The sequence below is a fragment of the Macrobrachium rosenbergii genome, chromosome 27 (assembly GCF_040412425.1).
Source record: "Macrobrachium rosenbergii isolate ZJJX-2024 chromosome 27, ASM4041242v1, whole genome shotgun sequence".
Taxonomy (NCBI): domain Eukaryota; kingdom Metazoa; phylum Arthropoda; class Malacostraca; order Decapoda; family Palaemonidae; genus Macrobrachium; species Macrobrachium rosenbergii.
Genome location: NC_089767.1, coordinates 16,322,292 through 16,350,287, shown reverse-complemented (window position 1 = coordinate 16,350,287; position 27,996 = coordinate 16,322,292). Strand labels below are relative to the sequence as shown.

The following is a 27,996-nucleotide window of genomic DNA, read 5'->3' as shown; positions in this document are numbered from 1 at the left end:
AAAAGACACTTGCAGAATGACCTGATTAGATTGGTGTCCATTCAACTTGTCCAACTCAAGCTCGCATGGTGTTTAAGATCTGTGCAGATGAGGAAGAACTTAAAAGTTATACTTATCAAGATCATTTTGCTTACAAGTTATTAAGATGAAAAACAATTTGTTACAACCAGGCCCAAAGCAACCTATAACTAGGCTCCATTTAATGAGCTAAGCACAGATGGGGCAGGGTCACTTAAGACTAGTGTTGAACATCTGCGGTCTTTTATCAAGGATATCTTAATGAAATTTTACTGGGTTACAGCTACAGTAAATATTTAAGTACTATAACAACATCTTATTGTACTTCAATCTTCAGCATATTTTAAGTTTCAATGAGCAAATTACAATAAATAGGTATGTACCTGATTAAATATTATTATTATTATTATATTGCAACTGGGGCCTGGCTATAGCATTAATAAGACCATTTCAACATTTTTACATAATCTGGTAAATCTGTCAGTGGTAACACTCTCCCACTTCCACCTGATGCCTTAAATCCTCCAAGTATTCACCTGGTTGGCTCAATCATTTTCAGAAAAGAGCCATTTACTGCTCTCACTATCTTTCTCACACTATTCGTCAAAACCAAAAAAGTTTATCTAATACAGTAATACCCCGAACTTATGCGATTTGAGTTGCGCGAATTCACAGACACGCGAACTTTTCATTGGAACCTAACTAATTATCATACACAAGTTTTTCACAGACATGCGAACATTTGCGAATACTGAGAAACCCCGCAAAAGTGTTGTTTAATTTTTCATGTAATTTATAAGTTTTCAAGCTTTTATCTGTAAATTAAATAACATTAAATAATAAAAGTAATAATTTCTCTCTCTCTCTCTCTCTTTTACTGAGATGAGAGAATTTTTATGGTACATGTATATGTTTATTTGTTTTGTAGGATAAATAAATTTTTTACCTAATAATAAGTACTAATTTTCAAATAATAATAATAATAATAAAACTGTAATTACAAAATTCATATGTGATAGATATTTTAAACAAACGTCTTTCCCTCATCTTTTGTTCGAAACTCGAAGGTAAAGCTGTCAGACATGTCGATTTAACATGATAAGAAGGGAGAGTGTTGCTGATTAGCAGGTCAAAGGTTTCTTACAATTCTCTCTCTCTCTCTCTCTCTCTCTGTCCGTAATAATTTATAAACAATTTCACTCTCTTAAGTAAGTACAACTGTTATTCATCTCTCTCTCTCTCTCTCTCTCTCTCTCTCTCTCTCTCTCTCATAGTTGTTAGCGCAACCTACGTATTACTATATATCTGTATGTCTTTAACTGTATTGTAGATAATTTTAAATTGATCTAATTTTACCTGTACCATCTACAAACTGCAAATGTGCTGTTTTAAAACACACAGACAGAGCATCTCAGAACAAAGAGAAAGATACAGAATGAAGAAGTTTTTAGGCTGAGAAGACTTCTAAAAGTAGATCGGTGGAATGGAGAGAGAGAGAGAGAGAGAGAGAGAGAGAGAGAGAGAGAGAGAGAGAGAGAGAGAGAGAGAGAGAGAGAGAGAGAGAGAGAGAGAGATAGTACACTAATCTCCATACACTCCTATATTTTCATGTCAACCATTTATTTCTTTTTTTAAGGGTAATGTATTAAGCTAACTTTTAAATGAATGACTGGCAACCCAGGTGAATGGCCTTCAGCTCTTTTACATTGACGTGGGAGTTTCTCAGATCTTCCGACCACATCCCAGACACTTGCTGACTGCCGAAAAGAGCCCCCCAACCCAGATCTGAGGTGTCAGAGTAGAAGTCTAGGTTGGGGCTCAATGGAAGTAGAGACTTCCCCTCCTGAAGTCTTTCTTCACACAACCACCATCGAAGATCTTGCTTGATCTCCGACGTGATGGGGGAGACGAAGGAGTCCAGCTGGGTCTTCCCGCTCCAGTTCGCTTTTAGAAAGAATTGCAGCGGCCTCATCTTGATTGGGTCTTCTGTTTTCTTCCGCAAAAGGGCTGAGGTTGAAGCGGAGAAAAGGGTTTTCCTGCAACAGTAGAGAAGTCCCTCGGCCGTTTGGCAGATTGGGCGAGAAGATCGTTAGAGGACTACTTCTGTAAAGCTAACAAAATCTCCTTGACTACATCTTGAGGGAACAGGTGTGATTTGTCCAGAGGAGAGAACATGAGCGCCGACTTCTGGGTAGTGGAAACCCCTTTTTGTGTGAACAAGCACCACAACTGCCTTTTCTTCAGAATGCATAAAGAAACGAGGGAAGAGAGCTCTGTGGAGCCATCCCTTAGAGCTTTATTGGCACATGATAAAACTCCCAACCAATCCACTGCAAAATCTTCTGCCCGGCCGGGATAATCCTCCATCTTCTTGGCTAAAGCACTGATAGTCCACCAGTCAAGGAAGCTGTAAACATCCAAACCCTTAAAAAGATTCCTGTGCAAGTGGTCTAACTCAGGTGAGGAGAATATGATCTTCATTGAGGAAAAAGCAGACCGACAAGTTGCATCGACCAGGTCAGAGAAGTCCCCTTGGGAGGAGGCAGAAACTCCAAGATGGAGCTTCCCCAGTGGCTTAAAAGCGGTAGCTGAGTCGGTAGAGCTGTGGACTGGCACTCGCTTGGCCGGAGTTCGATTCCCCGGCCGGCTGATAAAGAGTTTGAGGAATTTATTTCTGGTGATAGAAATTCATTTCCCGCTATAATGTGGTTCGGATTCCACAACAACTTGTAGGTCCCGTTGCTAAGTAACCAATTGGTTCTTAGTCACGTAAAATAAGTATAATCCTTCGGGCCAGCCCTAGGAGAGCTGTTAATCAGCTCAGTGGTCTGGTAAAACTAAAGTATACTTATTCTCCTCACCAGCCTACAAGGGGGAAAAGCAAAGGTGGCCTTGCTCTGTTCCCTCTTAGAGGCCAACCAGGCTTCCACTTCTCGGAGCACCTTCTTTGCAAACGAGGAAAGAACAGACTTCGGGAGAGCATTGTCTACAGAAAGTTTCCTCATGAGGAAAGTCGAAGTGGGAGAAATCGGGGCAGCAGGAGCGAAAAAATCTGGAAAGTTGTCAAGGAAGTATCTCAGCAAGGCGAAGCAGGAAGAAGGGGTGAAATCCTGCCCAGTATCCTACTCGTCGGAATAGGGGACAATGACGTATTCTCAGACTTGGAGACAGCTGGAGTTTTCTTCAAAAAAGCTCATAGGATCATCCAACTGACACTGAATAGGGGCAAGCGAAAGTCTTCCTACGCTGATAAGCGCTACTTACGACGAGGAGAAGCTGGCGCCAAGCCAGTGCGCGATGGAACCTGGCGCCCAGGAGTTGGCACCAAGCACTCAGTAACAGGAACCTGGCACATAGAAGCAAGCATCCAACGTCCGGGAGGTTAAGGGTGCTCAGGAGCAAGACCGAGCTTGAGAGCCAAAAACAGGCGATCAAAATACGAGATTGACTCCGGACTGTCCCAAGCGGACTGTAGAAGTCAGGCTGAAGAGGTAGAAGGTGGAACAGCAAAACTGCATGGGGGTTGAGGGCTAAGCCTGGCCTCCTTGGACCTCTTGGTTGGAGGAGGGGAGCTGTCCGCACCGGCGGTATGCCTCTTGAGCAGGCACGAAGAGGCTAGGTAGTGCCCTTGGTGCTTCTTGCCAGGACTGGAATCCTCCAAATCTGATGACAGATGATGCGCACTAGTAGAGATGCCTTTACAGCAGCGCTCTGTCATAGTCTGGGAATGGGCAACAGGCTTGACGGAGGGGCCGACTACCAGTGGGCAAACCCTACCAGCCTCCCTTGGACCTCCAGTATGTCTTCTCCCTGGTGTGGGGGAGTGGGACAGGGACCTTCCTCTAGGGGTACTGGTGGGACAGGCAGCCACCTCCTCAACGCAATCACTCTGCACAACACTAACACTTTTCACATTGCACGTTTCAACAAAGGCCTTAAAGGAGGACTCCAACTCCATCACTGTGTTGGCCAAAAACTCAAACTTCTGGTCAAACCTAAATTCGAGGCTGGCAACGGTGTCGAGATTGGAAGCACAGGAACCTGGAAAAGGAGTACGTGGAATAGAAGTAGGAGGGGTAAAGACAGGAGATGAAACAGGAATCTGAGAGGAAACAGCAATATCCTCTACAATTTCTGTCACAAGAACAGGCTCTAAACTAGCCCTATTCTTAGCTCTAGCAGCCACCTTCCTTTTCCTATCCTTACCTAATTTGTCCAGAAGGGACCACAAGACCTTCCACTTTTTATTGCCCCAATCGTGACAGTCGATGCAAGTACTGTCCTTATTGCAATCCTGCCCCCTACACTTAACACACTTCATGTGAGATCATAACAAGACAGTTAATCTAGTCTTACAACCTCCAGAGCAAAACCTAATGCTTGAAGAGCCAGAATAAGACATCTTGAATAAAAACTATAATTAAAGTTAACCAAAGCTAACACAATAAATAAAGCTTGACGACTACAACGAAAATTGAATACTTCACCAAAAAACTTAAAAAACATCCAAAAAATGATGAAGTAGACTGCAGGAAAACCACTGATGTTAATCGGGAACCAGCAGAAAACGAATTGAAGCTCTCTGCTAAGTTGTTCCTCTCAGTCCCCGATAGTGGGCAGGGCATGTACCTACACCAAAGCAGAGGCTGGCGCTACCACAAATTTTGAAATTTTTGGCTGCTGTAGGTAAAAGCTGCTATATAATTACTTGGCAAGTTACTTATATAAAACTATCATTTATCACTCTCCAACTGAAATCAATGAGGCAATCATCACTGCATATTGATGAGTTAAGTGCTGTTAATGTGCACGTTTGAAAATGAAAATGTGCAGACTCCCGTGTTGCAGATTCCCATATTTTCAGTTTCTATGATGGAACAGGCAATTTACCCTCTGACTGGTAACGTTATCACCCCACAGAGGGTTTCTACTATTCATATCTCCCAAAAAACCAGAGACCTGGTAACAGTTGAATTATGAATTTAAATTCATCAATGGGGAAGACTTCACTAGGTGGTAGATATAGAGAGCATACTGTATGTTTTCTTTGCAAATGGATCTGCAAACCTATCACTTTGAGTGTAGATTGGATTCTAATGAAATTTTGTAGGGTGTCATTACGAATACAGGCAGTCCCCAGTTATCGGCAGGGGTTCCGTTCCCGACGCCGTGACGATAACCGAAAATTGCCAATAACCGAAAATGACATTTTTACAAAAAAATTAAGTTTTACAGTATATGCTTACCCAGTAATTCACTTATCGGGAGCTTAAAATTTTGAAATTTGTGGGTCGCACTCATATGTTTTGGGGTATGTGACGTGCCACACCCACTTTCGGAGGGAAAAAGAGGAACAACCTAGCAAAAGAGCTCCACTTGTTTATGCCCCTATTTCCATGCGAGGGGAGGAGGGAGAGCTCCGATCATGTAATTACTAGTTAAGTATACTGTATATAAAACTCTATTTTATTATAAAAAAGTAATTTTTATGTATGTAACCTATCCAGTAATTACATAGCTGATTCCCACACTGAGAGGAGGTGGGGAGGCTTGGACATGTCTACCCCAAAACATTATTAATGGTAATAATGAATTTGAGAATAGAAAATTGCTAACATTGAAACAATGTGTGTTGTTCCTTACCTGATACGAGAGCTGCTACGGGTAGATACTGCCTCTGGTTGGAGCTCATCTTACCTTGTAGAGGCGAGGTGGTATGGCCTGACGCGCCTACTACTATAGTGGGTACTTTGCAGAAGTGGACCAATTCCGATGGCTAGCAAAGAATAAGGATGCCCCTGCCCAGGGCGCAGTACCAAACACAATAACCAGAGTAAAAGCACAGTCACCAAAACCATCATAACAATATTATAACACTAATACCCAACCATTAAAAAGAAAAGACTGGAGGATACTCCAAGTACACAGTACTCCCAGGCTCCCCTAAGACTCAACACCCTATGCAAGGCAAGATGTAAAGGAAGGACGTTGCCTCCTACGTTTCCTCACCCAAGACCACACCAGCCGCATAAAACGGACCAAGGTACTGCAGTTTTCATATACAGCTTCTGCCTAAAAGATCCCAACAGATGACCATATTTTTGACAATAAAAACATCTGTCTTGGGATACATTACTTGACCTTAAAATGTAATTATGCTGCTTTTATTAAATTAGGTAAGTGGGTAGAACTGAATGTACAGTAACAATTAAATTTGGAAGTGGAACTAAGGCTTGAATGATCTTCATTCTTTCTGTTTAATCACACCTTGAGCTTTTAATTCTTCTGCAAGTGTCTCTTCTGAGTATGTCATCAGCTTGGGTGCAAATATCATTCCCTTGAAGTGATCCCAAAAAGCATGTACTGCACACTCTACTTTAACTCCTTTAAGATGCGATAATGCTTTTAATTTTTCACTTTCTTTTACTGAGGCAGACTCTAATGTCAGTTTTCCTTGGCCTTCAGATGATATCTTAGGCTCTCAGCCACAAGACTTCACAATGCCTCTGTAAACACTGAAATTGTCACAATTAGAATCTTTCAGATTAAAGCTCAAACACTTATCAAGTGGGGTTTCATACATTCCTGGTCCTATTTCGCAAACATTTCTGGTCAATTTCCTCCAGGCTGGAGCATAGGGTTCCAGTGTATTCACCATACTAGAGCAGTCCTTTGCCATGCCAGTTGTTGGGAGGTTAGGATTTATATTCACTGAACAAGTAACAATAATTTTGTCCAGGATGAGGTCCCTCTCACCAGAGAGGCTCAACAGGGGGAGAAGCAATACTGCTACTCAATGGAAACTGCCCTAGGATCCTCACTTGGATATACGCCACACCCTCAGTGCCTTGGGGGTCATCAGTTCACTGAGACCAGACCCAGCACAGAGGGCATGGTTCAGCATTAAAATTTCCCCTCGCTCAACCATGTCGGGCACTGTACTCTAGTTCTATGGGTGAGGTGGCATGCTATCCTACTCCACCCTCCTTCAGGTTAAATGAGCATGAATTCCGTAATGCAATACCATACAAAGGTTGTCAATGAAAGGGGAAGAGGGGAAGGGGAAAATCTATAGAAGGAGGAGTAAAAGTTATAGGTCCCAGTGTTCAGTTGAATCCACAGCAGAGAGATAGCATGCATAAAAAAACAAACACTACGAAAGGGGAAGAGGGGAAGGGGAAAATCTATAGAAGGAGGAGTAAAAGTTATAGGTCCCAGTGTTCAGTTGAATCCACAGCAGAGAGATAGCATGCATAAAAAAACAAACACTACCCTCTTCAAGGGGTTGGGATCAGGGGGAGGCCAACAACGAGCCATCAAGGTTTTCCTAAGACCAGCAGTATTCAACACTGTTGATCACCCTGTGGATCAAGCTGAATGTTGGGAAAATGTGGACATACAGATTGTCTAAGGGGTGTTGAAAAGCCTCTTTCATCACTGCCTAAGAATCTGGCACTGAATAACAGAAGACTGGCAGCTTCCTGTTCAACCAAATAGTGAACAAGTCTAGCATCAGAGGCAACCAGAGCTCAACCAGCCATTCTGCTACGCAAGGATATAAACCTGACCCTGATGAGTGAGCTGGTCTGCATGGGCGCTTCTGCCGGGAATGTACCTGCCTGACAGTTAGATGGTGTGATGGACCTCCCATTCGTGGATCTGCAATGCCAACTGACAAATGGGAAGAGACACTGTCCCTCCCTGTTTATGGCATATGCCACTATGGTCATGTTGTCACTCATCAGCACTGGGTGACCTACCAACTGATCCTGAAATACCTACAATGCTAACCAACCTGCCTACATTTCCCAAGTGTTGGTGTACAGATCCAGTGTGTCCTCTGACAACACTCCTGAAACTAATGTGCCTTTCAGGTGAGTGCCTCTGTCCTCCTTTGATGTACCAGAAAACAAGAGCATTTCTGGAGGGAAGCTCATTGGAACTCTTGCGAAGAGGTTTTTGTCCATCCATCATGCTAGACCCTCCCTAACATCTGGACCCAGAGGCAAGAGTTGAGAAGGGAGACCAAAACAAGCTGACTAGTGTTGCTTTGGTTACACTGAAGTGAATGTGGGTGGCTCCACTTTTGAAGCATGAGCTTCTCCATGATGACAGGTGATCAAGGACCACCTACCAAAGCTATGTTGTTGTTCCTATTGGGCCAGAAACTGCTGTTACCTAACTGAACTTGCTCACTCTAGAGTCTTATGGAAAGATTTTCATCACTGTTGAATCTATGAGCGTGCCTAGAAACCTAGTCTACTGCTTGAAAATGAGGTCTGGGGTCTCCCATATTTATTACAGCTCAACTCAAGGCAAAAAGAGAGGAGGGGGTTTCTTTCCTATAATTAACATACCTCAAAGACGCCAGGGCTAACTAACTGTCCAAGTACGAAAGCAAGTACATACCACTTAAGAAGGCCCATGCTAAAACCAAGATGAAAACCCAAGTGAACACCTGGAGGGCCACTGCAAGTCCGAAGTACAGAATTTTGAGCTGGTACATGAATCCTCAGCAAACAAAGCAGAGGAAGTTCTGAGAGTCCTGATAGATGGGAACTTGAAAGTACGCATCCTTCAGGTTTATTGAAAGACTGAAGTTGCCATCTCTGATAGTCAATCTTGCAACGAGTCTTAAGAAAAAACTCACTCAACAGGGAGATCAATTTCTGGTCTTCAACACCAAATCACCTTCTCTAGTAGGAAAAGGCAACTGGAAAACTGTGAATCTCTCACTTTTCCCTCTTTCCCCTCCCTAACAACCCCTCTACTCTCTCTCACTTCCTCTTCCTCTCTTTCTTTCTCTCACTCTCTCTTTCTCTCTCCAACCCTCCCTGTCTCTTTCCCTCTTTCTTCTCACTTTCTCTCTTTGTCACCCCCTTCCCTACCCCGACCCCCTTTGGTGCCACTGATGCCTTACCTCAAAGCATTCTTTTCCACATAGTAAGTCATATGAAACCTTTGGTGCCATTTGGTGCTAGTGATGTCTTACCCCGACAGTATTCTTTTCCAGATAGAAAGTCATATTTATACCAAGTTTGGTTGAAATTGCTCAGTGCATTCCAGAGTTATGCTGGAACATACATACATACATCCATTTTCATATATGGTTGGAAGAGAATCAATGTTTGCAGGGGTAGGGGGGGAAGTGAGAGAATGACAGTCCTCAAAGAGATTCCTGTGTCCATTCCATAGGACTAATACTACTCAAGGCTCCATCCCCTGAGTCTACCATATTTCCCTATGGTGAGAGATGCAGCCAAGGAAAGGGATCGCCACCCTTAGTGATACCCTTCTTTAATTTCTCCCCTTTCCTCCCTAGCTACCAATGTGGGGTAGGAGTATAAATGGGCTGGGAGGGCTCCCCCTTCTTCCAGAAAGATGCTTAGACTCCTTGTCTGAATTTGGAAGAAGCTTTGTCACAACTCCAGCTACTGATGGCTTACCTCCTCTTTAAGGTTCAGCTATTTGTGCCTTTGCCCCCAAATGCAGTTTGACAGACACCGTGCACTTGATTTGAGCACCTTTATTCTGATGATAATAAACAAATCCTTTCAAGGGGCAGTGAGGGTGCACTCCTTACCCCTAAAAAAGGGACAATATCTGTGAGGAGCAACTACAAAAAATGCCCATGCCCCTCACAACAGCATTGATCATGTTTTTTCTCTATGCTTAGGATAAAAAACAGACAAAAGTAAGTGAAACTAAGCAGAAAAGAAAATAAATCTTCTACTTACCTATCCATCATTCAATGACAGGAAGAAGAGAGAGAGAGAGAGGGCACAATGAAACATCTACTCTTAAAAGCTGCTGGGAAAATAAAGTGAACAACTCATGGGTATTCCCCCCATTCTTCCCCATAACCACCAGTTATGTCTTGATACTATGCTCAACAATCACTCCAGTTTGCACAGGAATAATCCTATATAAAAGGCAGTGGTTTGTATTTCATTAAGTAATAATGATACATGGTCAATTATTCAGACTGAGATTTCACTCATTTTTTTCCTGCATGACACATAATACTTTGAGTTTTATCACACTATCATGGTAAGAGGGGGGGGAATTTAAGGGCCCCTATGCCATGACAGTTTCCAGGAAGTAACTGAGCAGATATCAAAAGTCATTAAGAATTATAGGAAAATAAACAGGCAGCACAAGGGACTGGGAATAGTAGGAAACTGAAGCTGCTAATTCTCCATACTGTACAGTATTGTTCTGAAATGATTATCAAATCCATTAATTTCTTTTAGTTGATTGTTTTTTTTAACTGAATGTTAGCACCCTTGGTTGGGATAGATTAGGATGCATACCTTCTGAAATAAGTATCTGAGGATAATTCTGTGCTGAATGAGATGGAAGCCAAAGCCAATGGATGTATCTGAATGACCAACGAGCTCCATTTTCTTCTCCAAACAAAACTCACCTCTTGTCTGCATTCAAACAAAGTCGACTATTTTAATAAGATTGATTTATACCATTTCTACAATGGAATGTCACAGCTCATGGTTTTTATCTTTTTTTTTTTTTATAAATTTACTTTCTCCCTTATTCAAAACAATAACTGTTCTGTCTACTTTAAGCTGAACTACAATGCCATATGTCTTATCATAGCCCATAGCTGAGGATCCAGTATTCTAAATTTGTAATACTGAAGTACTGCTAATAGGTTACTACTACTGCACTGGTCCATCACGCATCAGTGTCTATGGCTTTGCAAAACTTATGCCATTATGACTAACACATCTTTCCCTCTTCCCCAACTCCACAGAAAAGACTTCAACAGTTTGTCTCCTGAGGCTTCTTCAGTTATACTGAACTTGAAACAATGAAAATACCCACCACATTTTATACTTAACCCTTAACCTAAATTATTTTAGTTCCTATGGTATAACTTTTCACCCTTTCTTTGTGACCAAGATCTCTGTCCTCATTGGACAATAGCGCAATTAATTCTGGCTATTATCAGCATGGCGCCATGTGCCCATATCTAACCCAGACTAAGAATAGAATAGAATAGAGTATGGAATTTGGGCCAAAGGCCAAGAGCTGGGACCTATGAGGTCAATCAGTACTGAAATGGAAATTGACAATATGAAGGTTTGAAAGGTATAACAGGAGGAAAACCTCACAGTTGCACTATGAATCAATTGTTAGGAAAGGGTGGAAAATAAGATGGAAGAAAGAGAATATGAATGGAGGTACAGTAAAAGGAATGAAAGGGGTTGCAGTTAGGGGTTGAAGGGACACTGAAAAGAACCTTAAGTAAGGCCTAGAACACACTGATGGCACTACCCCCTACAAAGAAAATTACATTTTTATAATAAAATGTAAAATGTCAGCAGTTCTGGGATAGGCTTTTAGTCCAAACGACCACTGAGTTACTTGGACATGCGCCATCTCAGGGGAGCTCTCTTGTCACTCAGGTAGCATCAGTTTGAGTTACCCTCCCCTATCAACAGCATCATACTGTATTAACTGTACTGTAGACTGAATTGCAAACTGATATGTCAAAATCTACTTCTGACATGCATGCAAGAACCTAACTTCATTGTAACTTGATGACTACCTGTACTGTACATAATATACATTGCATAAATCATTAAAATATATCAGAAGTACAAAATATACATTACATAAATGATTACAATATATCAAAAGTACATTATGGTAAAAAGATTGAAATAATGTTATACATCATATTACAGTACTATACTGTATAGATACTTTATATGGCAAAGGTTTGGCATTATGCCCTACCCAGTATGTCAGCCACTTTCTAAAGTTCGACTTACCGTACATCTATTTTGACTTACAATTGGTTAGTCAGAACCAAGCTCAGTCGTAAGTAGGATGGTAACTGTAATTACATTGCTGAATCCCACAATAATAGGTGGAGGGGATTCATTGATGTATAATAATCAAAACATTTGACAACAATGAATTGCAACTGTATCCCATGTTAGCACCAATAAATGCTTGTTGTTCCTTACCTGGTGAGAGAGCTGCTGCAAATAGGTACTGTACTGCCTCTAGTTGGCATTCATCTCAACCTGTAGCGGTGCGCAAGATAACTGTAGCACACCTCTACTGACATCAGACTTTCCGGTGAAGGAGTATTCTGTTGGCTGAGAAAATATAAAAAAATTAGCTATATGGCGATGGATACTTCCGATGCCCTACAAAGCTTGAGTATTTGCCCTACCCAGGGAACAGAACCAGAAATCAAACCAAACCAGAATGCCTAGTCACCTTACACCATAAAATTAAGAACTCCATTACCAAAAATTAAAAAAGCTGGCAGGTACCCCAGGAATACATTATCTTCCAGTCTCCTCCAGGACACAGTTAACAAATTAAAACGAAAACACTTTCGGGAGGAAAAGGGTGCTCCCTACGCTTCCTCCCCCATCACTGTGCCTGCTACGGACAAAGGTGCCAAGGCACGGCAATTGTCATTCGTGGTTTCAATATCTCGCAAATAATGCAAGGCAAATACTGACTTACACCTCCACTAAGTCACCTGAAGGATTGAGGACAGGGACAAGTTACGTTTAAAAGCTAGCAAAGTAGCTACGGCTCTAACTTCATGAGCTTTCACTTTTAAGGAGGGTAAGGTGTCCTCTCCTATCTGAGCGTGGGCCTCTAGGATTTGGTCCCTCAAAAAGAATGAGATAGCACTCTTTGAGAGAGGTCTCGAAAGGTTCTTCACAGAACACCATAAATTACTTGCTGGTTCCCTAACCTTTTCAGTCCTGTGAAGGTAATACCTGAGAGCTCTCACAAGACAAAGAGTTCTTTCCTCCTCTTCCGGACCTAGTATGTCCATTAAAGTCCTTATGGTAAAGGAACGAGGCCAAGGTTTAGAGGGAACCTCGTTCTTAGCGAGGAATCCCAGGGTTAGAGAGCAAACTGCATCTCCCTGTGGGAAACCCACTCTTCTATCTAGGGTGTGAAGTTCACTCACCACTTTGGCTGTTGCTACAGCCATGAGGAATAACGTCTTCCGGGTTAGATCTCTAAGGGAAATCAAAAGAAGAGATTCAAAACGTGAGCCCGAGATATATTTGAGGACCATGTCCAAACACCATGATACTGTCTGTTGTGTCTTAGGTTTAGAAGACTCAAAGGACTTAATAAGGTCTGAGATGTCTTGATTTGAAGCAAGGTCTAAATCTCTGTGCCAGAAGAATGAGCTGAGCATTGATCTACAGCCCTTTATAGTAGAGGGTGAAAGGCCCCTGATGGATCTCAGATACAGGAGAAAGTTTGCCAGTTGGGTAGAGTGGTTTGAGAAGATGAGATGTTTCGTTTCATGCACCTAAGTCTAAAGATGTTCCAATCTGCCTGATACTTTGGCAGAGGATTTACGTTTGCTATTGGTGATAGCTTGCGCTGCAGGTCTTGAAAAACCCTTTACTCGCAGGAGTTTGACGACAGCCGAAACCCTGTCAGGGCCAGAGTGGATAGGTTTTGATAAACCTCCTGAAATGGGGTTGTCTGAGAAGCTCTGGAATTGTTGGAGGGAGCCTTGGAAGGTCTATCATTAGTGTTGGAAGTCTGCAAACCACTCTTTTTGTGGCCAATATGGAGCTATCAGGGTCGTTTTGAAATTCAAACGAGATTGTAGTTTGTTCAGTACCTCCCTTATCATACTGAATGGGGGAGGGGAAAGGCATACAATCTAGATTGGACCAGTCTCGCAGGAGAGCATCCATCGCCCAAGCCAGAGAGTCTGGGTAAGGAGAGCAAAACAGAGGAAGCCAATGATTTTTGGACATTGCAAAAAGATCTAGGAACGGCCTTCTCCATAATTTCCATAGATCTTTGCAGGCTCGACAGTCTAGAGTCCATTCCATTAGAAGAATTTGGTGATGTTGACTCAGTCCGTCTGCTAGAACATTCAGTTTTCCCTGGATGAATCGGGTGATCAGTTTCGTCATTTTCTCATCCGCCCAAAGGAGAAGGGACTTGGCCATCTCGAAGAGGGAAAAGGAGTAATTCCCTCATTGACGACTGATGTATGTGAGGGCCGTGGTATTGTCCAAGTAAGTGGACGGCAACAAGTTTGTTGCATACGTCCTCCTGGAAATGTAAGAGACCCAAATGAGTTGCCCTCAGTTCTCTGTTGTTGATGTGAAGGTCTCTCTCTTTTAGAGACCAAACTCCTGAAACTTCCTTGTCTCTTAGATGGGTCCCCAACCCGTGTCCAACACGTCGGAGAAGTAGTCTAGGTCTGGGTTCAAGGGGAGAAGAGACTTTTCTTCTACATATCTGTGTGCGGACTGCCACCACTGCAAATCTTCCTTGATTTCGCTTGTTGTCTGAAAGACAAACATGTCTGCTTGAGTCTTTTGATCCCAGTTGAACTTCAGAAAGAACTGTAGGGCTCTCATGTGCAGTCTCCCTAAGTTGATGAATTGTTCTATTGAGGGGACAGAATGCCTAGCAGGCTCATCCAATTGTTGGCTAAACAAGTGTGGGCACTGAGGAAGTGGTTGACTGTCTTCAAGCAAGACTATTCTCCTGGGAGATGACAAAGCCTGAAAACTGTGTCTCTCTGAATTCCCAAGTATAAAATCTTCTATCTGAATCCCCAAGTATATATAGAATCTTCTGAGAGGGTTTCAATTGAGATTTCTGTAGATTTATCAAAAATCCAAGGTCTTAAGTCAAAAGAAGTGTTTTCTGAAGGTCCGCCTTGTATTGTAACTTGGTGGGCGAGCAAATGAGCCAATCGTCTAGGAATAATAGGATATTGATGTTCATCAGGTGAAGCCACCATGCCAGGGGGGCAAGAATTAGGGTGAAGACCTGTGGGGCTGTCGACAGGCCGAAGTATAGGGCTCTGAACTGAAACACCTGGTTCTGGTACACAAACCTCAAAAATTTCCTTGAATTCGGATGAATCGGAATGTGGAAATATGCATCAAGCATGTCCAGGGAGAACATCCAATCTCCCTAATGGATGGACACAAGAACGGATTGATCTGTTTCTAACTTGAAACTTGTCTTCTCGATGAAAAGGTTCAAGGCACTTACATCGTGGACAGGTCTCCTTCCCCCCGATGATTTGGGGACTACAAATAACCAATGGTAAAATCCCATCAACCGAATGTCCTCAACTCTTTCTATTGCTCCCTTCTTGAGCAGTGATGAAACCACCTCTGCAAGGGCCAAAAACTTCTCTGACCCTGGAGAGTAGACCTTCAATTTGATCAGATTTTGAGGTGGACTTCTTGATCGCTCGGGGGTGGAGGCAGACATTAGCTGTAGGTCTGGACTGGGATCTCTGTTGCCCTCCTCGAAAGGGCTGTCTCTGTAAAGGCGAAATAGATTTAGAAGAGGAGGAGGTCCATTCCCTTGGTTGTCTCGTGGAATGGGCCAGAAGCTCCTGAGTAGATTTCTTATGCAGTTTTAGGGTAACCTAATTCACCACTTCTTGTGGGAAAAGGTGGTGGCAGTTGAGGGAAGAGAAATGAAGTTTTCATAATAAAACTAATATTGTAATACTTACCTGAACACCTGAATTAGCCCTAGTCACCTACCAGCCCGAACTACATCCCCATAGCTTTTACCCACTAAGTGGGTAATAAAGTGTCAGCGTTACCAACGCTTACAGGAAAATCTTGTCAAATGAGTTACCTGAAGTACCGTTGGCAACACTGCTGCAAGTCCCAGCCGAGTGAGGCCGAGATCCCCAATTGCGTTGTCCACTATTCAAATTGAAGTGGGGAGGAGGGTGGGAATCATTCAGGTGTTCAGGTAAGTATTACAATATTAGTTTTATTATGAAAACTTCATATTGCAATACACTCCCTGAGCACCTGAATTAGCCCGATTAACAAAATTTAGAGGGTGGGATCAATCTAATTCAGCCCGACCTGCCAACAGGGAAAGCAGGTAACTCATTATTCGCCTACTCTATAAATGAATGTATCCTCACCTGGTTATCCCACTCGGCAGGTGAGAATGTCTGTAGAGAGAGTACCCCGACGTCAGTCTCATGTCTAGGTACTGTCTGAGTCGAGCTACCTCTCATGTGGTATTCAAACCTCCTCATGGATAGAGAGTAGCAAAATAAAAACCAACCTACCATGTGGCTAATCACAGCCTCCAATGGTTAGTGGAGAACAATGAACCTCCTATGTGGCTAATCAAAGCACTCTCATGTATGGAGGGGTACGATGAACCTCCCATGTGGCTAATCAAAGCACTCTCATGTATGGAGGGGTACAAAGAACCTCCCATGTGGCTATTGTAGCCTCTCATGTATGGAGGAGAAGTTGAGTGTGCAGGATCTTTGAGTTCTTCGCCGTCCGTTGCCGCCAATGTCTGTGCAGAAGAGGTTGAAGAAACCAAACCTGTCCATTGGATCTGCCTATCTTCACAGTACTAACGTCAAACTTAATATTCTCACTATGAACCCCGACGAACAGAGAATCCAAAATTCCAAATTTCCTCAGACTACATTCATTACTTAGAATTCCCCCCACCCTTAACATTACTACGTAATTATAAGATCGAGTTGGTCGTCGCAAAGGGACCAAGCGAGAAATTCTTCTTCGAAGAAAACTGAACGTCTTTTAGGTAGAAAGTCGTGAAAACCAACACCGACTTCCAAGTGGCTGCCTCTAAGAACCTCCGCACTAAGAAAGTACCCACTTAGCTAAATGAACGCACTCACGATAGAAGGGTTAGCGGCTACACACAGACTAAGAGAATAACTTTCATGTAAAAAAGGAGAACAATGCATCTCCCAAGTGACTATTCAGAGCCTACCCATTAAGGAGGGAATGAGGCAGTGTGCCGAGCCGATGACCCTCCGCCCTGCAGGTTGCGGCAAAGGCCGGCAAGTGCAGAAGTATCCCAGCGCCGACGAAACAACCTAGGCTAGCCTACGAGAGCACCTCTTTGGACTCTCGAAGAGAAACTATCAAAGACTAGGATACTTAAGATGTACTAAACTTAAGTTCATGTGATTATACTATCACTGTTGCTTAAGATTCTAAAGCCTAGAAGGAATTTCTCTATCTGGTTAACCTAATAATCACCGCACTACGTGAATACTACCTTAGCTAAATGAGCGCACCCTAGATAATAGACTTCGCCATTAAACGTGGACTAAGTGAATAACCTTCAGAGTCTTCGCACTAAGAGAATACCACCTCAGCTAATTGAACGCACCCTAGATAGAATTCGCCACTATACGCGGTGGGGCAAATTGAACATCTCTTAAGTAAAGGAAGAAAACAAAGACGGACTCGCAAGTAATCTACCTCCAGAATAGAAGACTCTGAACCATTCCTCAGAAAGGAAGATGAAGTGGACATACTCCGAAAACTGTGCGGTAATGAAAAAAGAACTGTTAAATACCAAATATAATATCATGTCAAATTAAACTGCGTTCAAGGGCATAAACCTCGCACCACACGAGAATCGTGAAGCGTGACCGCAACTGTGTTCTGTAGTGAGTGCTTATGAACCAAGAACAAGGAACCCTTTCTCCGAAAGTAACTAATCGCATCCTTCGACAGTGGACGGGAAAGATTCTGCGGTGAGACAAGAAGTGTACACAGAAGCGGACGGAGTTTATCAACCTTTGATAAGTATTGGCATCGGTCATAAAGACATCCCCGCTGATGCTGGAACCAAACACTTGCAGATAAAGAACCTTGAACGAATGAAGCAGAGTTTTAGCCTCGGCCACAACTTTCGAAAGAAGAGAAATACTTATCATTTCCCGCCTAGGAAACTTCCCGAAGCTCACCCATTTTTTTATCTGCAGTTAAAGCCGAAAGAAAGAAATAAAAACACCTAACCAATTATCTTAACATTAGAACTTCCGACAAATCTCACGAGGGAGCTCGAGGGAATGTAACAAGTCAAAGACGATCTTACTACTAGAAATTTTCGGGAAGATAGAAAAATGCACAGCAAAGTGCTGAGTGGTAGCCAGCAATAGCCGAAAATGGAAGAATCTTGACTTTCCGAAGGAATAAAAGAAAACCAGCTATTTCGGTTATGGCAGGCCTAAAGGTGGAATGACCTTCCTTACAACACAGACTTCCCCATGTCAAGCTGACCTGGAAAAACTTACGGGTTGACTTCTCAAGCTGAAAGAAACACTGTCTAGACATAGCTTTAGAGTGTCTGAACTGTCTAGCTTTCGCTCAGCAGTTGCCCGCAACTAGGTTCATCACGCAAGAGTTTGGATGATAATGGTGAAAATGCGGTTGTCTAAAAGATCTTCCGCATGAGGAGGAACATCAGAACTTCCGTAAAGAGCATTAGGAATTCCGGAACCAAGGGCATTAGAGCCAGCAAGGAGCTAGAGTCATAAACGTCTTGACACTACCGCAATTCCTGATTACCTGATGAATGAGACCGAATGGCGGAAAGTATACACCTCTAAGTTCTAATGATCTTGTTCCCACCGAGTTCTCAGATACGACACGGCAGTTACAATGTCGCAAAGCAGACACACTACTGTGTTGCACACTAGGACTGAGAAACACCTGAGGGCTTCCTTTACAGCCCTGAGAGGTTATGACTCCTCTCGTTCCCGATCCCTCCAGAGGCCCGAAGCCTGGGTTCCTCCAAGGTTGCTACCCAACCTTGATATGAGGCATCTGAGTACAGATAAATGTCGGGAAGAGGGGAGACTATAGACCTTCCGGATGTCAGATGCGCTTCTTCTGACTATCACAGACGATCTGACAAGCGAGAATCATTCCAGATTATACCTGCATTCTCGATGTGGAAGTCCCAGCAATTCCTGAGACATACCTGAAGAGAAAGCATGTGGAGACACAAGACCCTGGAATTAGAGAGAGAGAGAGAGAGAGAGAGAGAGAGAGAGAGAGAGAGAGAGAGAGAGAGAGAGAGAGAGAGAGAGAGAGAGAGAGAGAACATTCTCCCTAAAAGGCTTCTTCAAGTGGGTACCGGCTGTTCCCTGTTAGACAGGAACCCTCTACTTCCACATTTTGTACCTTCAACGATGCATAATTGCCGACACTGGAGACATGAGTTAGAAGCAACAAGTTCGTTATACTGGCCACATCCCTTGAACCCAGAACAGCCACACTAATCATAGCTTGCTGTGACGCTACTGCTGATGACGGCTACATGAAACAGACCATGGAGGAGATATCCTCCTCCCTAAAAGACTGTTGCAGAGTGCAAAAGGCGCCCTCAACAGAACCCTCTCCGAATGTCCGGATAGTGAGGCGGAAGCTTCAAAAGAAGCCCTTCCTTTTCTGCCAAAGAACATAGTACAGTCAGGCGACATGTTAACCTGGTATGCCAGCCTTACTGACACCGAAGTGATGAGGTGTCAGGCAGTACCGGACCGGAGGGAGTATCATCTTGTTTGAGCAACTAACGGTTCTGTCGCGTATAGCGACTCGAACATCGTTGCTTCGGTAGTGTAGGCTCCTCCGGAACCTTGGATTGAGGATAAGTGAGGATGAAGTCTACCGTCCGCTTATACTCATTCTCACTGGCTGAAGGAGAACTAATATCCGGTACCGGATCCTCTTCTTCACATGAACAATCCTTGTCGGACTGGTTCGACCGAGCCGGATTGTTGGACTGGTCCGACTGAGCTGGAAGATTGTCGGACTGGTCCGACCGAGCCGGAACAGGAAAGAGGCAGGCAGATCCCTAGCAAACGCCGAACTCGAAAACCCGGAACTTGCTACACCTGGGTGAGTGAGACGGACACCTGACGTATCAATCGCGAACATACTGGAGGCACCAAAGTAGGTTGCACAAACCCCGCACCACCCAACGGGGATGATGCAACACCTGGGCAGACCACGCCCACTCCTGAGAGTGAAGAGGCCACAACACCCGAACCACTCAAATCCGGATGTATCAAAACCGCATGAGAATGGGAATCCGGAACTGAAGACCCGGAATCAGCCCTGAACCATCATGGATGCCTAGACGGAGGGACAGAGAAACCTGCCGGAAAGTTGAGAAAGAAAAAGCCGAAGGAGGGAAGAAGGAAGAAGCCACACTTGGAGTAACCACCGGAGCGCCCAACGCCGACGTTGGACAGACGAAGAAGGTCCCAACCGGAGCGAACTCAAAGGAGTATTGAAGGGGAAGTTACGAGGTACCGAACCGAAGGTAACAGAAGAAGGTAGTTACCAACTATCCTGGAGAATGGAAAGGCTGCGGAAACTATCGGTGCTGATACACTGAACGCTGGCGCAGGCGAATCGCCGACTGCCGTGGCATCCGCAAGAATCGAGGAGGATACATTACAGTTAGGAAACTATCGGTGCTGATACACTGAACGCTGGCGCAGGTGAATCGCCGACTGCTGTAGCATCCGCAAGAATCGCGGAGGATACATTACAGTTAGGAAACTATCGGTGCTGATACACTGAACGCTGGCGCAGGCGAATCGCCGACTGCCGTAGCATCCGCAAGAATCGCGGAGGATACATTACAGTTAGGAAACCGTAAGGAATGAAATAAGGAGTTGCTGACACCTCTGCAAACACCTGAGAAGCAACTAGACCGGATACCTGAGAAACTACCGGATTTGCAAAAGGTGATAAAGATGATGGATCCGTAAAAAGTACCCCTTCCCTTGACCTCGAAGAGAGAGAGAGGGGGCCACTGAGCTCTAATATACAGGGTTGAAGCAAGAAAGCCTTGCTCTGCTGAGTTAAAAGCCAAGAAAACAGGATGCGCAACAAAGACCCCGAGAGCCCTCCAAAGAGCGGACCGAAAAGAAGATTGAGAAGGGCAATGGAAGAAGGCTTAGAAGAAAAGGGGGAAAAACGGGAAAATTCCGTAGCGGCCGAAGAGGCCATAGATTTCAAAGAAAATAGACTGCTTCTGTTCCCCCCACCCCTGATTATTTTGATAGACATTATCAATTCAGAAAATTCTTCCTGCTTCGTGCTCTGTGCAACACGAAGCAGGAAATAAAACCAACGATTGATCTAAATGAGACCTAAACATTAGCGACCCCAACCAAACCTGAACCCAAAGAAGACCACGTTGAACTACTTTTCCTGAATACTTCCTAAATTAGAATTTCTACCCTTCTGAGTGATTCCTAATTCTAAATCCACCTTAAAACTTACGCTTTTAGAGGGAAGGGGGAAATCAGCTGCCAACATTGCCTGCTCCGAGCCGGGGGGGCCGGCAGATCCTACCTTCGAGGTTTGCGGTTCTCCATGACCCCTGGCACCCGTTAGGGCTGGATCTGGAACAGGCAGGGGGGCTGAAAAAGAACGATTAGAATCTACACCACTATTACTACTATCCTTATCTCTAGTTTCCATTAATTTAGTCATAAAGCTAGAAAAATAGACTAGACATATTCAGCTAGTAACTTGTCCTCTAACTTTTTTAATAATTCTTCCACCTGATCTACCAACCAAGACTCGCCGCCTACCTGACTGATACTACACCATATCTTCCTACATAAAATACAAACAGAATGTCGATCATGTTTGAGGGTACTCATCCTACACTTGCAGGATGTGTAGGGCCGATGAGCGTCAGCATCTCCAGCAGAAGAAGGCTCTGTCATCGAAGATGTAAACAAAGTGGAAGCATCGGCGCTAGCAGACGGCGACGTCTTCTTGTTTGATTTATCCAAACGAGTCCAAAGTACCGATCCCAAAGTCAAATTCAGGAGAGAAGTTCCAAATCCTGTCAATCCATCCAGGAGAAAATGCGTTGAAAACAGTCCAAATCGTGATCTGATGTCCAAATTCTTAAATGGGGGTCGGGCTAAATGACCAAAAGTTCGCCTGATGTGGGACACACCCACACAGCATGGGGAACAAAAAGCAATTGGGGATCTTGGCCTCACTCGGCCAGGACTTGCAGCAGTGTTGCCAACGGTACTTCAGGTAACTCATTTGACAAGATTCTCCTGTAAGCATTGGTAACGCTGACAGTTTATTAAAGCTATGGGGATGTAGTTCGGGCTGGTAGGTGACCAGGGCTAATTCAGGTGTTCAGGGAGTGTATTGCAATAAGTAGCGCTGACCTCTGGGAAGACGTGACATTCTTGGAGGTAAATGAACACTGGATGTCCCTTTTCTTCATGATGCCCACGACAAAAAGGGAGACTAACTCTTGTGAGGCATCTCCAATAGCCTTGTCAGCACAGTAAATCACACGGCTGAGCCAATCCAACAAAAGATCCTTGGCCAGTCAGGAGAAGTCCTGAATTTTTTTCGCTAAAGCTCCCTCTGTCCAGCCGAGAAAGGTTACAATCTCCATAGTCTGGAAGAGATTCTTTAGCAAATGCTGGAAAACATAACCTTAGCTGCAGCGACGACTGATCTGCGCACCGAGTCTATTAAACCTGATTAGTCCCCTTGAGAGGAGGCAACCACTTCCAAGGAAGGAGCTTCTCCAGTAGAATACGAAAGGTATTGCCTTCAAGAAAGGTGCGAAGGCAGGATACAGGAGGAGGCATTCTCTTGATTCCTTTTCTCAGCAAGCCAAGAATCCACACCATCCAGGGCTCCCCTAACAGACAAAGAGAGTACAATAACATCTGGGGGAGATGGGGGCACCCGGACAGGGTTGCTTATCATAAAAGTCAATTGCAGAGCTGCATGCACCACGAGTGAGTAGTAGTCTGGGAAGGCTACAAGAAAATACTTTAGAATGGCAGCGTATTCTGTTGTAGACAATTTCTGGGCTAAGTCCTCTTCCTCCGATGACAGCTGAGAAGCCAATTGTTCTGACGTAGTCTTTGATGGCAGAGGTTTCCTAAGAAGATCCAAAATGTTCTGCAACTGCAACTGAATGGAATCCTGTTGAAGTGGCATTGGTGCCGAGCATTCGGGGCAGGTTGGCGCCAAGCAGTCAACTGATAGCGGGCGCTTGGATGATGGGGATGCCAGTGGGTGCTCATAACTCTCTGGCAGATCAGGTGTCAATGGGCATTTGGGCGCTACAGGGCGCTGGGGTGCTACTGGGGGCTCGGATGACACGGCGCTCCTTGAAGGGGCAGATACCTGGAGGACGATGAAGGGCGCCTGGAATGCTGGGAGCCAAATACTGGCGGCCAGACAGTGGACAATCCAGAGAATGCTGCTCCGGGCTGTCCCAGAAGCCGCAAGAGGATTGAGGGCTCTGAAAAGGTTCCTTAGACCTTTTGGAGGGCAGAGGGGAATGCTCCAAATAAGAGGAACTTCTCTTTAGGGGTCGAGACGCCTTAGAATAATGCCATTGGCGCCCTGATGATGGGCTGGGCACTCCTGGGCTTGAGGAGAGACGTCTCTCCACCTTGGGCCTCCAGTATGCATCTTCCCAAAGTTAGGGGAGTCTGGCAGTGACCTTTGCCTAGGAGAGTTGGCGGAACAGGTAGCCACCACCTCAACACTCACTGCACTGGCACTTTTACCACTGATTTTTTCCATAATGAAATGCACAGAATCTCCTAACTGAGTCACTGTATTTACTATAAGACTGAATTTATGATCGATCCTACCCTCAACGACGGAGAAGCGGTTGGGTGCAAGAGCCGGGAGTGGGTGGCACAGGACTTGACACAAACGACACATTTGATATAGGTGAGGTCACCACTGGTACATCCATACTTACCAACTTAGGAGTTGAGTTATTACCTGACGCTTTATTCTTGGCCCTCAAAGCCACCTTCCTCTTCTTGTCCCTTTCTAATTTAGCAAGGTGAGAGGACAAAGTTTTCCAAGTTATCTGATCCCAGTTAGCACGCTCACTACAAGTAAGATCAATTGAGCATACTGTACTCGGCCTCTACAAGATGAGCAAGTACTGTAGTGTGTGAATCATATGAAGCTTTGGTAAGCCTGGTATTGTATCCTTGACTACAATATCTGAAAGTAGAGGTGCTAGAATCTGACATAATTATGGATACAAGTATGGCGATCGGCAATTCCTGATAAGAGAAGCTGGTTCGCATATGTAGCAAAGTACAAATCCAGACACAAAAATCCAAATAATGAGACATTATCCAAAAAATAACAAATAATATGCGTGCCCGAAGGCAAATAGTCAAAATACTTCACCGATTCGTGAAAATACAAGATGAATTAAAAAAAAAACAAGTTGCTCTCCTACAACCATGTGAGCTCTAGGATGGCAGAAACAAAATTGAAGCTCTTTTCATGAGTTGTTCCTCTCCTTCCCAGAAAGTGGGCGGGGCCTAGTCACTGACTCAGATAGAAGAAAAAAGTTTTATCGCAAATTTCAAAATTCAAGCTGCCGTCAAGTGGAAACTACAGCGATGTAATTTACTGGTTAAGTTACTTACATAAAACTCTAATGTCAATACAAGATAATCTAGATGATAACAATAACAAAAGCCTGTTGACCATAAGTAGATTTTCAGGAGGCTACATAGCCTCTGCTAACACCTGGATATAGCCTACCACTAGGATATGGGCTGGGCTATATACTGGTAAAACTGAATATTTACCAGTAGCCTAACAAGTATTCTACTGGTAGGCTATATCTAGGTGTTAGTGGAGGCTAGGCTATTTAGCCTCCCGAAAATCTAACTGCGGTCAAGAGGCTTCTGCCATTATGTTTTCACCTAGATTATCTGGTAAAATTTTATAAGTTGTCAATATAAAATAATACCACGTAAAATAGGGGTGTTTACGGGTTACAATTTTGCCATATTAGTTATGGAGGGGGCGGGGGGTTGGTATTGTCATACCTTATAAATCGTAATTTGATATAGTGCTCTCTTCAAAAAATGCAGGTTACAATTTCATATCTTGTATTGGCAACTTATAAAATAATACCGATTATCTTATATTGACAGAGTTTCTTAGTCTAGATTTTCTGCAGGAGGTAGTGCCGTCGGTGCACTCTAGGCATTACATAAGGTTCTTTGCAGTGTCCCTTCAACCCCTAGCTGCAACCCCTTTCATTTATTTTCCTGCACCTCCATTCATATTCTCTTTATTCTATCTTACTTCCAACCCTCTCCTAGCAATTGATTCATAATGCAACTGCAAGGTTTTCCTCCCGTTACACCTTTCAAACCTTTTTACTGTCAATTTCTGTTTCAGTGCTGAATGACCTCATAGGACCCAGTGCTTCCACTCAATAGCCCAAGCTAATCTTCCACTCCCTTCTGAGTATTTCAGGTGTCTTCAGTCCCACAAAAATCAACTCTCACTCTAAAACTGGGTCTGGTCTAGTTGTAGAGATAGTGGCCTAACACTCAAAACAAACACTAAAATATGGGAAAATAATATTTTCAACTCCAGAATATGATTATGGTTTATAGTAACAATTTGCCATAAGACCACACATTCAATAAACCTTACCTTAATCATAATCAGAACTTTCATAAGTAGGCTATCATGATGTTGGAATACATCCTTGTCAGTACAGTTGTACGTTTGTTTTGTACTATCACCCACCTGTAAAACTTTGGTTCTCACCTTGGTCTTACACAATTGTAGGACATAAGGAGTTCCAGTACCTTTTAATTAATGCCATCAAAATGAATGTCAGAAGTTTGAAGCTCATTATAATCAAATGAATCAGCTTAAATTTGTAAGAAAAAGAGTTACACGTATGCACCAAAGGAACAATGACTGAAGTTCACTGAACAGACAGCTTTTTTCAAGCAATGCACGAATTCCAATATTCCACTTTGCCTAACTGGTGAAACATAGAATAAAGGAACCAAAGAGATTTCAGCACCGTTCACATATATTTCCAGGTGAAAATTGCAATACATTACAAGTACACCAACCATCCTAACTTGCAATACACTAGGACAAACAATATCTGATCGGTAGCTCACTCATAAACAAATTACAGTAAAAGTATCGCCCGAATTTATGGAACTCATCTCGGTACACTTCTGTATTTATCTGCTACATTACCATCATTGTTTTTGGTTACGCAACCCTTGTCGTCATGACATACTTTTAGACAAATCTATTTGAATGTTAACTGTAAAATGCAAGTCAGTAGAGGTCAGGCTTTTAACTGTAAGGATATTTTTAACAAATAATCAGGAGCAGGCAATGATATAGGGTGTTTGTTACCTAATGGACTTTGATACCTCATCAGAAAGCCAAAGCCCAACTGCATCTGTTATGAGGTGCTACTGTATTTGGTGGAATGGCATAAAAAATTTAGGCCGAAGACCCAGCGCCGTGACCTATGACGTCATTCAGTGCTGAAGGGGAAGTTGAGAGTGAAAAGGTTTGAAAGGTTTAACAGGAGGAAAACGTTGCTAATTCACTATGAAATAATTGTTAGGAAAGGAGGAAAGTAAGAAGGAAGAAAGAATCTGAACAGAGGCACAGTAAAAGGAATGAACGGGGTTAAAGCTATGGACCAAAGGGACGCTGCAAAGATCCTTAAATGATGCCTAGCCTACAGTCCAAATTGTGCGGTGCACTGACAGTACTAACCCTTCCCCGACCCACGAGATTTTGGTAAATATCTTGGTAAGGTAATAGTAAAGTTACAGAAAATTATTGTAAGAATTTTGTATTAAGCATAGGCTATGAAGGTCACTCAGGAACACAGCATAAAAGCTCCAATATCGAGTAGGCTACTGGTATGAAAGTTAAATAATAGGCTACCTTACAGGTAAGCTGGCCTTACAATAGTATTGATAAGATCATTCTTACGACTCTAGCCTAATTGTAAACCTTAGGCTACACTACAGTCTACAGTAGTCGATGATAAAACTTTAAATTAGTTAAAAAATGCTTATCGTTCCGCACAACAGAAAAGCTCATGTATTATGAAGACAAAGGGTTTTGGTAGCGCTTTCCCATGTTACGACACTTATCTTCCCAGGTTACATTTGCCGTATACGCCACTTTAACGACACTTATTTTCCCAGGTTACATTTGCTGTATACGCCACTTTAACGACACTTATTTTCCCAGTTTATATTTATGTCCCACTTTAATAACTTAAGTACTAATGAACTCTAACGTAGACAGGAGGGGCTTACTTTCCGTATACTAGCGCAGCAAAATAACATAGCTACCGATAGGGGGAGATTGATCTAACCAATTTTCTTGCCTTTCAGCCAAAGGCTGCTAGTGTTTTCATTGAGAACAGCTGCTTTTTATACAAACATAATATAAATAAAATCGTTAATAGTCAATACAGGAATCTTATATTGAAAACGGGCATAGAATAAAAAAAGTCGAAGCAAACCAAAATCAACAGCCAACACGTGGAAAACGAAAGTTAATTATATCAGGCCCGGTAAGTAAAGTTTAGCATATAGAAATTTTGCAACATGTTATAACTGAAGATTACTCTTTCATGTTTGAGGCTAGTGGACCTGTTTTATGGAGACTTCTTAATCTAAAACCCCTAAGAACCAAAATTAGATGTAATTGTCAAGTGAACTTCAGTAGTAAGGGAATACACTGGAACTTCAAACTTAAGAACGTATTTCATTAGACAAATCACCATTTTTTTTTATCATGAACCACGGTCTAACTAACTGCACATACAGCTTTTATTACAATGAACTAATGTGACAAATCTGTGCGTTATACCCGAGTGCATCATATAGGCTATGAAAGAACCTTTTAACATGAAATTCTGGTCAAGACGCTTTGCAAAAAGTTCCCAATAACATCTGGCTGCCTACTGAAATGAGCCCAAGGCAGCTGGTAATGATGCAACGCCTGTCATTTCAAACGTTCTTTCGGGAATGGAAAGGATAATGATGATGAAACGTTTTACAGGCGAAGCGATCATGATATGGCTGTAGAAATAATGGGTTCTAAGTTGAGTGATGCTTCATGCAGTTTCGAATTAGCGGATATATTTCAAGATTAACTGGATGATCTCAGTGTTGGATATAGTAATACAAAGAGACGTAAACAAGAAATTTTGTCTCCTCAGTTTTGGATGAAGAGTCAGTAAAATAGTTCCATAGTAACAGGTGGGGGCAAGGAAAAGAGAGGGACCTAATCACACCAGAAGCAAAAAATATTCGTC

At 43.2% G+C, this 27,996-nt stretch overlaps 1 long non-coding RNA gene across 2 annotated transcripts in view; it reads right to left on the bottom strand.

Moving 5' to 3' along the window:
• LOC136853436 (uncharacterized) overlaps window positions 1-25,866 on the bottom strand; it is a 34,955-nt gene extending 9,089 nt beyond the window's left edge. For both annotated transcript variants that reach the window (XR_010857455.1, XR_010857456.1), the window contains exons 1-3: window positions 25,332-25,866; window positions 12,012-12,146; window positions 22-79 (exon numbers count right to left, since the gene is read on the bottom strand). This is a non-coding gene — a long non-coding RNA (uncharacterized lncRNA). The remainder of the gene's footprint in view (window positions 1-21; window positions 80-12,011; window positions 12,147-25,331) is intronic.
• Window positions 25,867-27,996: the final 2,130 nt, after the last annotated feature.